Below are 10,844 nucleotides of genomic sequence, written 5' to 3' on the forward strand. Positions count from 1 at the left end.
ACAGATGGTTGTGAGCTATCTTAACCGCTGAGCCATCTCTCCAGCCCCAGCCATTAGCATTAGGTCTTACCCTTCTATCCTCCTCATTGTCTGGGACATACCCCAGCCTGTTCCACAAAATGTAGCTCTCTCTCTCTCTCTCTCTCTCTCTCTCTCTCTCTCTCTCTCAGTGTGTATGTGGGGGAGGGTGTACAGGCACATAAGCACATGTGTATGTTACTGTGCCCATGTGAATGTCAGAATACAACTTTCAAGTATTCTCTCCTTCCACCATGTGGGTTCCAGGAATCAAACCAAAGTCATAAATCCTAGAAACAAACCTCTATGTCCACTGAGCTACCTCTTCAGTCACTTTCTTTCTTTTTTAAAATTGTGGTTTATTTATTTTTGTTTAATCTATGTATATGTATTTATGTGTATGCCGCATATGTGTGGCTGCCTATGGAAGCCAAAGAAAGATGTCAGATCTCCTGGAGCTAGAGTTACAAGTGGTTGTGAGCCACCTGACTGGGGTGCTGGGAGCTGAACTTGAGTCCTCTGAAAGAGCATCAAGTGCTCAAGTGGTCTGCTGAGCCATATCTCCGCTCACCAGACATCACTTCCTGTCTTTGTGAATCTGACTCTTTTAGGCATCTTATAGTTACAGAAGAGACTCATATTCTTTTTTATATATTTTTAATTTTTATTTTTATTAAATAGTTTATTTACATTTCAGATGCCATGCCCTTTCCCCATTTCCCCTCCTTAGAAAACCCAGATCCCATCCCCCTCATCCTTTTTGCTTTGATACATTATTTAATGTTAATCAAGGGCTTTATAAGTTTGGTAATGCTCAATAACAAGATACCCATACAATCAGAAGTAAAACCCAATACCCAACCTAGATATATTAACAATCTTTGACTGGCGGAGACATGTGAACATCCGCCTCCATGTTCTCCTCCCCTCCCCCCCTTTCTCTCTTGTCTCCTAGCTCCTCCTCTCCTTACTCCTCCTCTTCCTCTCCCTACTCCTCTTCTTTCTCTGCTTATTCCTCCCACCCTAGCTCCTACATACCACCCTTCCTGTTAAAATAAACTTTTCTCTCAAAATATAATTAGAACATAACTATACCAATTTGTGTCAGTAAGGTAGAAGATAGTCCTAATACCCAGTCCATCATTTTGTTGACTAACCAGAACCTCTGTCATCTCTCCTAACTAAAAGACTTAGTTCTAAACCTGGCTTTTTTTATTGGCTTTAGAATGAATGTCAGCTGAAAACCATCCTCTCAAATCTTTTCTCTCAAAGTAAATAGCTGGGATTGGCTATGAAACTATAAGTCCTCAACCCTGTTAGAAATCCAGAATGACTGAGTTAACTGAAATTATGGGAAGCAAAAAGCATAGCTTCTAAAACTTAGCCAATTTATAGAGACCAATGAACACCTGAACATTCCCTATACTACAGAACGTTGGAGCATCCGAGATCTTCAGCCTTCTGGCGCAGGATCATCTGACAGACCTAGTGATGCAGAATTATTAAGGGCTGATAACTCTGTCTTGACAGATATAATCAGTTGGCTATTCTGCATGTGTGTCGTTTTCTGGACAGTAATTTGTCTGTAGATGAAAAGAGGCAATTCTTGCCTAGTGGCTGTGTCACCACAACTGGAGTAACTCCAAAGATGCTTAATTTCTTCTTAGAATCCAAGACAGAAAGCTGTCAGGAACAGACAGGTCTCTAATCAAAATGAACATTAATACAGAAATGTTTGTAACGTCAATTCTATGGACTTCTGACATTTTGAAAACCAACTATCCATGTAAGGCAATCTGGACTGTTGTCTGTTAACTCCTCTCAGCTATTTCTAAATAAAATATAGAAAACACCCTAACGATAAACTCATTGCCATGGATTTGCTATAGGCCCTTAACTCACAGGCTGACCATCTCAAATCAGTTAAAAGAGTTAAAGAAGGACTGGGTCTAAGCCTTGTATTCCTAGATGTGTTATATAGGCACAATGTCTATGACAGTAACAATATTAATCTCACTTTTATATCAATAAGAAACTTGTACCAATGAAAACCTTAAATTTGAAATTGTGCCCTTCCCCCAGGCCTGAGCAGGCCTGCAAGTCATTTACCACAATAGACCAAGCAACAGTAGGACCTAGGAGAGGCATTGCCTTGCCAGCCTAGGCTGTGCCCTGGAGTCTGCTACCGAGCTAAGAATGGACTGCCTGCTGAGCTAGCCTTGACACCTTCAGGACTGCTATCTCCTTACCCAGACCCTGGGCTGAACCGAGAAGAGACTCTGGGGGGCGGGGCTTCCCCTTTATATTTGAAAGCAAAATATTAAACTTGGGGCCTTGATCAGAATACTTTGTCTTGGCCCCACGTTTCTCTCTCCCTCCATTCCCATTCACTCCCAGGCTTCCTCTCAGGAGAACTCAGTACCCGTAGCTTCAGGCAGCTACATGAAATCAAAGTAAATTTTGTACCATTTAAGAAATTATAACTTTATCTTAATAACAATTATACATATTTCTACCATTAGGTTATGGCTATGCAATAAATCCTAGCTAATCCTCCCTGTTCCAACAAAACCACTACTTTTCCCTAGAAAGACAGCCCAATATTAACCACCTCAGTCCCCAAGCCCAGGGAATAGGGACGCCGACTCTTCATTAACTTCTTCAAGCTCATTACAGGCATTGAGATATTAGAAGAGGGGCAGGGGAAAGAGTAATTTGATAAGCCTCTGACGTTGTGTCTTCACTATATCCAGCTGGAATTCCAGGACATCAGAGGTTTGAGCAGGTCTGCTCAGCTTGCTTGATGAGTAGATACACCAAGGCTGTGTATCCTGAAATATACAATTCTCAAAACAAATTTTAGTATCAAGATAATATTTTGTTTGAATTCTGGAATCTAGTCTTCTGGCGGCCTGCCTTTGTCATGTCTAATCCATATAATTCTGGGAGTTTCTATGAGGGTTGGCTCCCACCATCCTCCCATTCCCACCTCCCTGCTCTCGAATTCCCCAACACAAGGGAATCCAAACTTTCAGGCACCAAGACCATCCACTTCCACTGATGCCTAACCCTTTACCCCATTCCCCCACTCCAATTACTATGAGGGTGTGCTCCCACCATCCTCCCATTCCCGCCTCCCTGCTCTTGAAATTCCCCAACACTAGGGAATCCAAACTTTCAGGCACCAAAGCCGTCCACTTCACTGATGCCTGGTAAGGCAACCCTCAACTACCTATACAGTTGGAGCCATGAGTTTTCCCGCCTCCCCCACTTTGTGTTCTCGGGCTGGAGATTTTAGAATGACTACTCCAGCTTGTTTATTAGGACCATTTGCTTGAAATTTTGTTTTCCAGCCTTTTACTCTAAGATAGAGTCTGTCTTTGTCACTGAGGTGGGTTTCTTGTGTACAGCAAAATGCTGGGTCCTGTTTACGTATCCAGTCTGTTAGCCTATGTCTTTTAATTGGGGAATTGAGTCCATTGATGTTAAGAGATATTAAGGAACAATGATTGTTGCTTCCTGTTATTCTTGTTATTAGAGGTGGAATTATCTTTGTCTGGCTATCTTCTTTTGGATTTGTTGGAAGAAGATCACTTTCTTGCTCTTTCTAGGGTATAATTTTCCTCCTTATATTGGAGCTTTCCCGCTATTATCCTTTGTAATGCTGGGTTTGTGGAAAGATACTGTGTAAATTTGGTTTTGTCATGGAATACCTTGGTTTCTCCATCTATGGTAATTGAGAGTTTTGCTGGGTACAGTAGCCTGGGATGCCATTTGTGTTCTCATAGGGTCTATATGACATCTGCCCAGCATCTTCTAGCTTTTATAGTATCTGGTGAGAAGTCTGGTATAATTCTGATAGGTCTGCCTTTATATGTTACTTGGCCTTTTTCCCTTACTGCATTTAATATTCTTTCTTTGTTTTGTGCACTTGCTGTTTTAATTATTATGTGACGGGAGGTATTTCTTTTCTGGTCTAGTCTATTGGGCGTTCTATAGGTTTCTTGTATGTTTATGGGCATCTTGTTCTTTAGATTAGGGAAGTTTTCTTCTATAATTTTGTTGAAGATATTTATTGGCCCTTTAAGTTAGGAATCTTCACTCTCATCTATACCTATTATCCTTAGGTTTGGTCTCCTCATTGTGTCCTGGATTTCCTGGATGTTTTGTGTTAAGAACTTTTTGCATTTTGCATTTTATTTGACGGTTGTGTCAATATTTTCTATGGTATCTTCTGCACCTGAGATTCTCTCTTCTAGCTCTTGTATTCTGTTGGTGATGCTTGCATCTATGACTCCTGATTTCTTTCCTAGGTTTTCTATCTCCAGGGTAGTCTCCCTTTGTGATTTCTTTATTGTTTCTACTTCCATTTTTATGTCCTGCATGGTTTTGTTCAATTCCTTCATCTGTTTGGTTGTGTTCTCCTGTAATTCTTTAAGGGATTTTTGTGTTTTCTCTTTAAGGGCTTCTACCTGTTTACCTGTGTTCTCCTCAAATTCTTTGAGAGTGTTATTTATGTCCTTCTTAAAGTCCTCTATCATCATTATTAGAAGTGATTTTAAATCTGAATCTTGCTTTCCTAGTGATATGGGGAATTCAGGATTTTCTTGTGTGGGAGAACTAGGTTCTAATGATGCCAAGTACTCTGGGTTGCTGATGCTTATGTTCTTGCATTTGCCTTTCGCCATCTGGATCTCCTTAGTGCTACCTATGCTGTCTCTGACTGCAGCCTGTCTTTCCTATTATCTTGGTGGTATCAGAACTGTGTGGGGTGGGTGTTACTACTGAGGTTAGAGAATATATATGGAATATATTCCATTATATTATATATATTCCATTAGACATTTGAGTTGTTAGAAAGAGGAAAAAGAGAGTTGAGTTGTTTCCACCTCTTGGTTACTGTGACTAATGCAGCCACACTTACTTGTGTAATATTTCACTGTAACAGAAAATAGACTGATAGATACATCCTCTAAGAAAGTACTCTCCTTGATTTAATTCAGACTCCCCTGTACTTTTTCAAGGAGGCCATACATTTGAAGGTTCTACATTTGTTTCAACTAGGTCCAGTTTTAGCAAGAGCCCTGCCAAGTTAATTTAACCAGAGGATCCACCCCGGACTCAATATCTGATCACCCTCCATAACTAGTGGAGGCCTTCATCCTACACTTCCTCCAGGAGATGTCTGAGCACCTGGGCCTGTCCTCAGCCAAACGTGTTAGATAAGCGGGCTGGAGAGATGGCTCAGCATTTAAAAGCACTGGCTGCTCTACCAGAAGACCCAAGTTTGGTTCCCAGCAACACCATCTCTGCCTCCAGTTCCAGGGGATCTGACTGACACCCTCTTCTGGCCTCTGCAAACACTAAACAGTGCACAGACACATGCAGGCAAGACACCCATACACATAAAATAAATTTACACTTTTTGAAGCACTGTTAGATACCTTTAGCCAGAATCGCTAACACTTCTTGTTAGTGATTTTTTTTTTCACCTGCTGACCACACTGCTCTTAACTGTAAATTCCCACTTACCTATGTTATATTGGGATTTGAGCCAAGTTTCTCTCTTCCCCCACTGCAGAATCCCATTGCAAAGGTCCTATGTTTATTTCAGTGACATTGAATGAAGGTCTACATTCTCTAAGCTTTAATTTTTTTTTATTTATTCTATTTTTTTAAAGGTTTACGTATTTAATTTTTTATGTATATGAATGTTTGACTGCATGTATATGCACCATGTGTGACCTCAGAAGAGGACATCCGATCGCTGAAACTGGAATTACAGATGTTTGGAGCCACCACCATGGGATTGAACCTGCATCCTCTGCAAGCGGAAAAACGTGCTCTTAAGCACTGAGCCATGTCTCCAGCACCTATTATTTGTCCTGTTCTTCAGATAGGGTCTCATATTGTAGTCCAAGTTGAGGAGGACCTGGGTCTGGCCTTGAACTCGTAACAATCCTCCTGCCTCCAAGGTGCGGGATTACCCACATGAGTCTCCACATCCAACTTGATTTTCTCCTTGAACGTCCCTGGTTAGGCCTGCTCACCCAGGTGTTTATCCTCCAAGTTAGAGGAAGTACAGCTGAGGATAAGCTCAGACTCCAGCATGGCTGCGGCTGACAGAATAATAAAAGGCTCCGGGAAACCATAGGACCTTCGACCTCCCCTGGGGTTCCAGCATAGAATACCAACCGGCAACCTGGAAGGGAGCCAGGGACACTGCTGGCTCCATACCCTCGTCATCCACCCAAGAAGATGCAGTCTTTCACCAGCCCCTTTCCAGACCACACACCCTGCCTACGTTCTCTTGGCTCTTTACGTTTGCTTGCCAACCCCACTGGGATGGTCGACTCTTTACAGGTACAAAGCCACCACCTGCGTTCTCAGGCATTCCCGAAGCCCAACTTGGGACTGGAGCCTGGCTTCTGGCTTGCGGCTCTGGAGGCAGCGTCCCCCTTTTCTCCGACACCTCTACACCCAAAGGAGCAATTAACAGCCAAGCAGGCTGGGAAAGGACCAATTAGTGTTGGGGACAGGGCTCTTCCACCGGCCCCCGCTGCTGGCCCCCCGCAGTACAGCAGCTGACAACTCCTCCTCCTGCATCAGGCTCCGGCTACCAGGAGCGGGTCTTAACCTTCCCTGCACTCCGACAGCGCCAGCTGCCTAGGAGCTTCTGGGGACGTGTCATCTGGCCTCTGGCCAAGTGCAGTGATGGATCCGGTCGCTGGCAACTGTCCAGAATCAGAGCGGACTCCAGGGCGCCTGGGCCTGGAACTTACAGTGGCAGACTGGTGGCAGAGCAAGAGGGTTGGATGCCGCTGGGAGGACTCCTGAGCCTGCCACCGCTTGTGCCTCTGAGCCAGTCATCAATTCATCCAGCAAGAGATAGAACGTTGGGGACAACACAATACAACTGCCACTGAGGCACCTCGCGAATTCAAGCTTTTTCAGGGCCCTCATCATTTCTCTGGGTCTGGGTTAGCAGTGCTCAAAGCAGTTCCCCGATGGTGACTGCGGCAGGACCAGGCTTTGAAAACCCACAGTGGGTGTTTGTTCTTGCCCTCACTGCAGTAAAGTAGGCAGTATGGAACTCAGTCAAGCTCCTCAGCACTTCTAAATGAATGTATGGACTTCCTTCCCTAGGTCCTTGTCCTGAACAACACAAATCATTCATATATATATATATATATGTGTGTGTGTGTGTGTGTGTGTGTGTATACACACATATATATGATGCATGTGTTTATATACATTATATTATACAATATAATGTAGTATATATAATATGTCTTATATGAATGTATATTATATTTAATATTTAACATATAATGTTATATGTTATATATATTATATGAATATATGTTTGTTTATATATACCAACATACATACACAGATATATATATATATATCAAAAGGGATCAGACTTTGCCTCCAGTGTCTGCAGGCTGCAAGAGCAGAGGTTCCAGGAGTTTTAACTTAGACCCTAACTTAGTAAAAAGCCTTGAAATCCAAGGAAGCCTCAGATAAGGAGGAGCTGGGAAAAGGAGCCGTGAGGTCTGATGTAGAACACCAAACACATCAGGTCCTTCTAACATGACCTTTACAGCTGCTGTTGGACACACTGGAGCCCTAGAGTGGTGGACACAACACCTAGGACATACAATGGTAGGAGCTGAAAGTTCTCAAAGAAGCAGTGGGAAAGGATTTAGGAGGAAGGGCCACGGGCTGGTGGGTTAGCTGGAGAGACTGCTGTGCAATACTTTTCTTTCCCTATAGGTTCTTCAAGGGCTAGAGGGGCTGAGGCCTGTTTGCAGTTGCCTCTTCTATGCCCACAGTCCTCTTAGATTGGCCTCAGTGGGGGAAGGAGTGAGTACCTGCCTTGTTCTCTCCACAAGTGATCTCCACAAGCCTGGGGGGGGGGGTCCGGACTTTTGGGGATCACTTAAAGAGTTAGAGCATCTCTTTCTATGTACCCGTGCCATTAGCTGTGTCAAAAGGAATCTATGCCTGTGAGATACTGAGAATGGAGACGGATCAATGGAGGCATACATACGGTGGCAATGAGACCGCCTAGGGTACTTAACAGAGCAAGAGCAAATTGAGGAAAGAGACAGAGACAGATAAAAGAACAATGAAATGATTGACCAAGAAAGTCATCGAGTAAAGGAAAGAGACGGAAGTTGGCAAACACACAGGCATATAGGCAGACTGACAGAGAATAGGACAACCCAACCTGGGAGGGGAGAGAAGAGTGCCTAGGCACTAGGAAGATGGCAGCAGCCGACTAGACTCTTATCTTGGATGGCCACTGACAGAGTCGGGGTGTGGAAGATTCTAGAATGGATAGGCTGGAAGGTTATGGAACCACAGAGGAAACCACCTAACTTGGGCTAGGGAACCTAGAAGGAGCTTTCAGAAGGAAGGTTTAAAAGGACTAGTAAGAAAAGGTGGAGTGACCAGATGTGAGAGGGGGAAGAAGCTCTGTCAATCAAGGGGAGCAGCAGGATCAGAGGTCTTGAGTCAGGCTTGTTTATGTCCCCAGTGTGGCTCAGCTGGCATACCAGGTCTGTAAGTCTGCAGGAAGCATAGACCCTGCTCTGAAGCCCCGGGGACCACAACAGGAACATGTCCTAGGCATAGTTACTTTCCAGAAAGATCTTGGAGGTTGCATAAATATGTAGAAGAACTGGAATAGGAGAGAGCTGACCCAAGGAGAGTGTGGTACAGAACTGGACAGTGAGTTTATTCTTCATAGACTGGAACTGGCAAAGGAACTCTGTCTGGCCAGCCCAGCCTGGCAAGCATGGCTCTGGCAGGCCTTGCCCTTCTCCCTTATTCCCTCTGCCTTGCTAAACACTGTTAGATTACATTCCTAAAGCCAGCCTCCAAGGTCTGTTCCCTTATTTAGCTACTTCTTCCTTCTGAGGTCAACTACCAAGGTCCAGCTATCAAAGTATTGAAATCCAGCAACCAAAAGTCCCTTTTGGCTCACCTAATTAACATGCCCAGTTAAAATGAAACACCTCATGCTAACACGGGGTTTCCTCTTTTACCTTTGTAAACCACCACTTTCCTGTGTGCCACATCTGTCTCCTCTCTATCCAGAGGTAGTCCATTGTCCTCTGGGACAAATATCTGTGCTGCCTCTCTCTTGTTCCCTTCCCCTTCTCCCTCTTCCTGTATCTCCTGTCTTTGTCTCTTATTCCCTGGCCTCTGTCCCTCTGGGGCAAGTAAATCTCCTTTGTGCTGAGAATTTGGTCGGGGGGGGGGGGGGGGTGTCTTGAGGCAAAACTACAGCTAGCACGTTCACAAAGTAAACGGCTAGAACTTGGGAACATTCAAGGGAAATAGAAGTTGAAGACAGTTCTCAGATATACTATTTTCCTAAAGAGTTATGGGTAAGGGCAGGAGGTTAGCTCTGACCAACCCCAGCCCTCCATACAGGGTAACCCCTGAGGCTTTCTACCCAGAGGCTGTCTTAGCCAGCCTAGCCTAGAAACTCTTACGATCGGCCCCAGATTGGAGACTCCATCTGCTATCTACTAGGCCCAGAAAAGGCCCCAAGAGGGAGTTCAGCCAGAGCCAGGTCTGTCCCAAGACTGGACTGGAATCTCTTACCACCAGCTTTGTAGTCAAGGGGGCTTGAAGTTGAGATTTATTTGGAGAGCCATTGGGGGGTATGGGGATCTATTTAAGCCCTAGGGGGGAAACCCTAAGGCTAAGTCTAGATGACTCTGTAGAACAGGATTCCCCATGGCTCCTAAGCAGAATCTGGGAGCACTGTGTTCTTGTCTGGGCCTGACCTTGGTTCCATCTTCAGGTAGGCCTCTTGCCTCCCATAGCCTGATTCTCCTCATCTGTGCACTGGGAACAGTCCCAGTGGTAAAACAAGACTCTGGCCTAAGCTCCCTCCAGCTATTTATTACAGAGTGTTGGTGTTTGTTTGTTTGTTTGTTTGTTTTGTTTTTTGTTTTTTGCTTCCGGCTGAAACCTTTCATAAGACCTGGTAGATAACCATGTTGGTGACCTCACCAAGTCACTACTGAGTATTACAGATCTTGTTCCTTAGATGGGGAGGCTGAAGGTGGGAAAGAAGGGCTTTCAGGAAATTAGCACTAGTGGCAGGGAAATCTATCAACATGGCAGAGGTGCCTATGGTTGATTCATGGCTCCTTCCTAGGGAACAGCTCTACCAGCCTGGGGAAAAAGCCAGTGCTACCTCCAGAGCCTCCTAAAGACATCAGGGCCAGGACTCCAAAACTCTGTGGCTGGATCTTTCAAAACCATAGATTTGCCCCTCCTGAATCATGGCAAACCACAGTGCTCAGAAAGGGGTGGGGGTGGGGTCCTGAGTTTTAACATAGCTGTTGCCTCTACTCTGATTTTTAAAAATTCTCTCTCTCTCTCTCTCTCTCTCTCTCTCTCTCTCTCTCTCTCTCTCTCTCTGTGTGTGTGTGTGTGTGTGTGTGTGTGTGTGTGTGTGAATCTGAGTAGAATAGGAGGGTGTTGGGATCCCCTGGGGCTAGAGTTACAGGTGATCAGGAGTTGTGTGATGCGATGCTGGTGACCAAACATGGGTCCTCCAATAGAGCAGTATGTAACTCTTAACAGATGAGCCAGATCTCCAGCCCCACTCTGTGATCTTCTCCAATCCTCATCCTGACCCTCTTGGATTTTATGTGACCAGTAGTACATCCTAAGCACATCAGGAAGAGTGATGGTGCAGCTGTACCAAAAACAACCATGTGTAGTGAGCGGGTTCAATGTGAAAAGCCAGGAGGCAGTCTCCATGGAGAATTGATGGTTCCGATTCATTTCTTCTC

Source organism: Arvicanthis niloticus, chromosome 18 (assembly GCF_011762505.2).
Source record: "Arvicanthis niloticus isolate mArvNil1 chromosome 18, mArvNil1.pat.X, whole genome shotgun sequence".
Lineage (NCBI taxonomy): Eukaryota > Metazoa > Chordata > Mammalia > Rodentia > Muridae > Arvicanthis > Arvicanthis niloticus.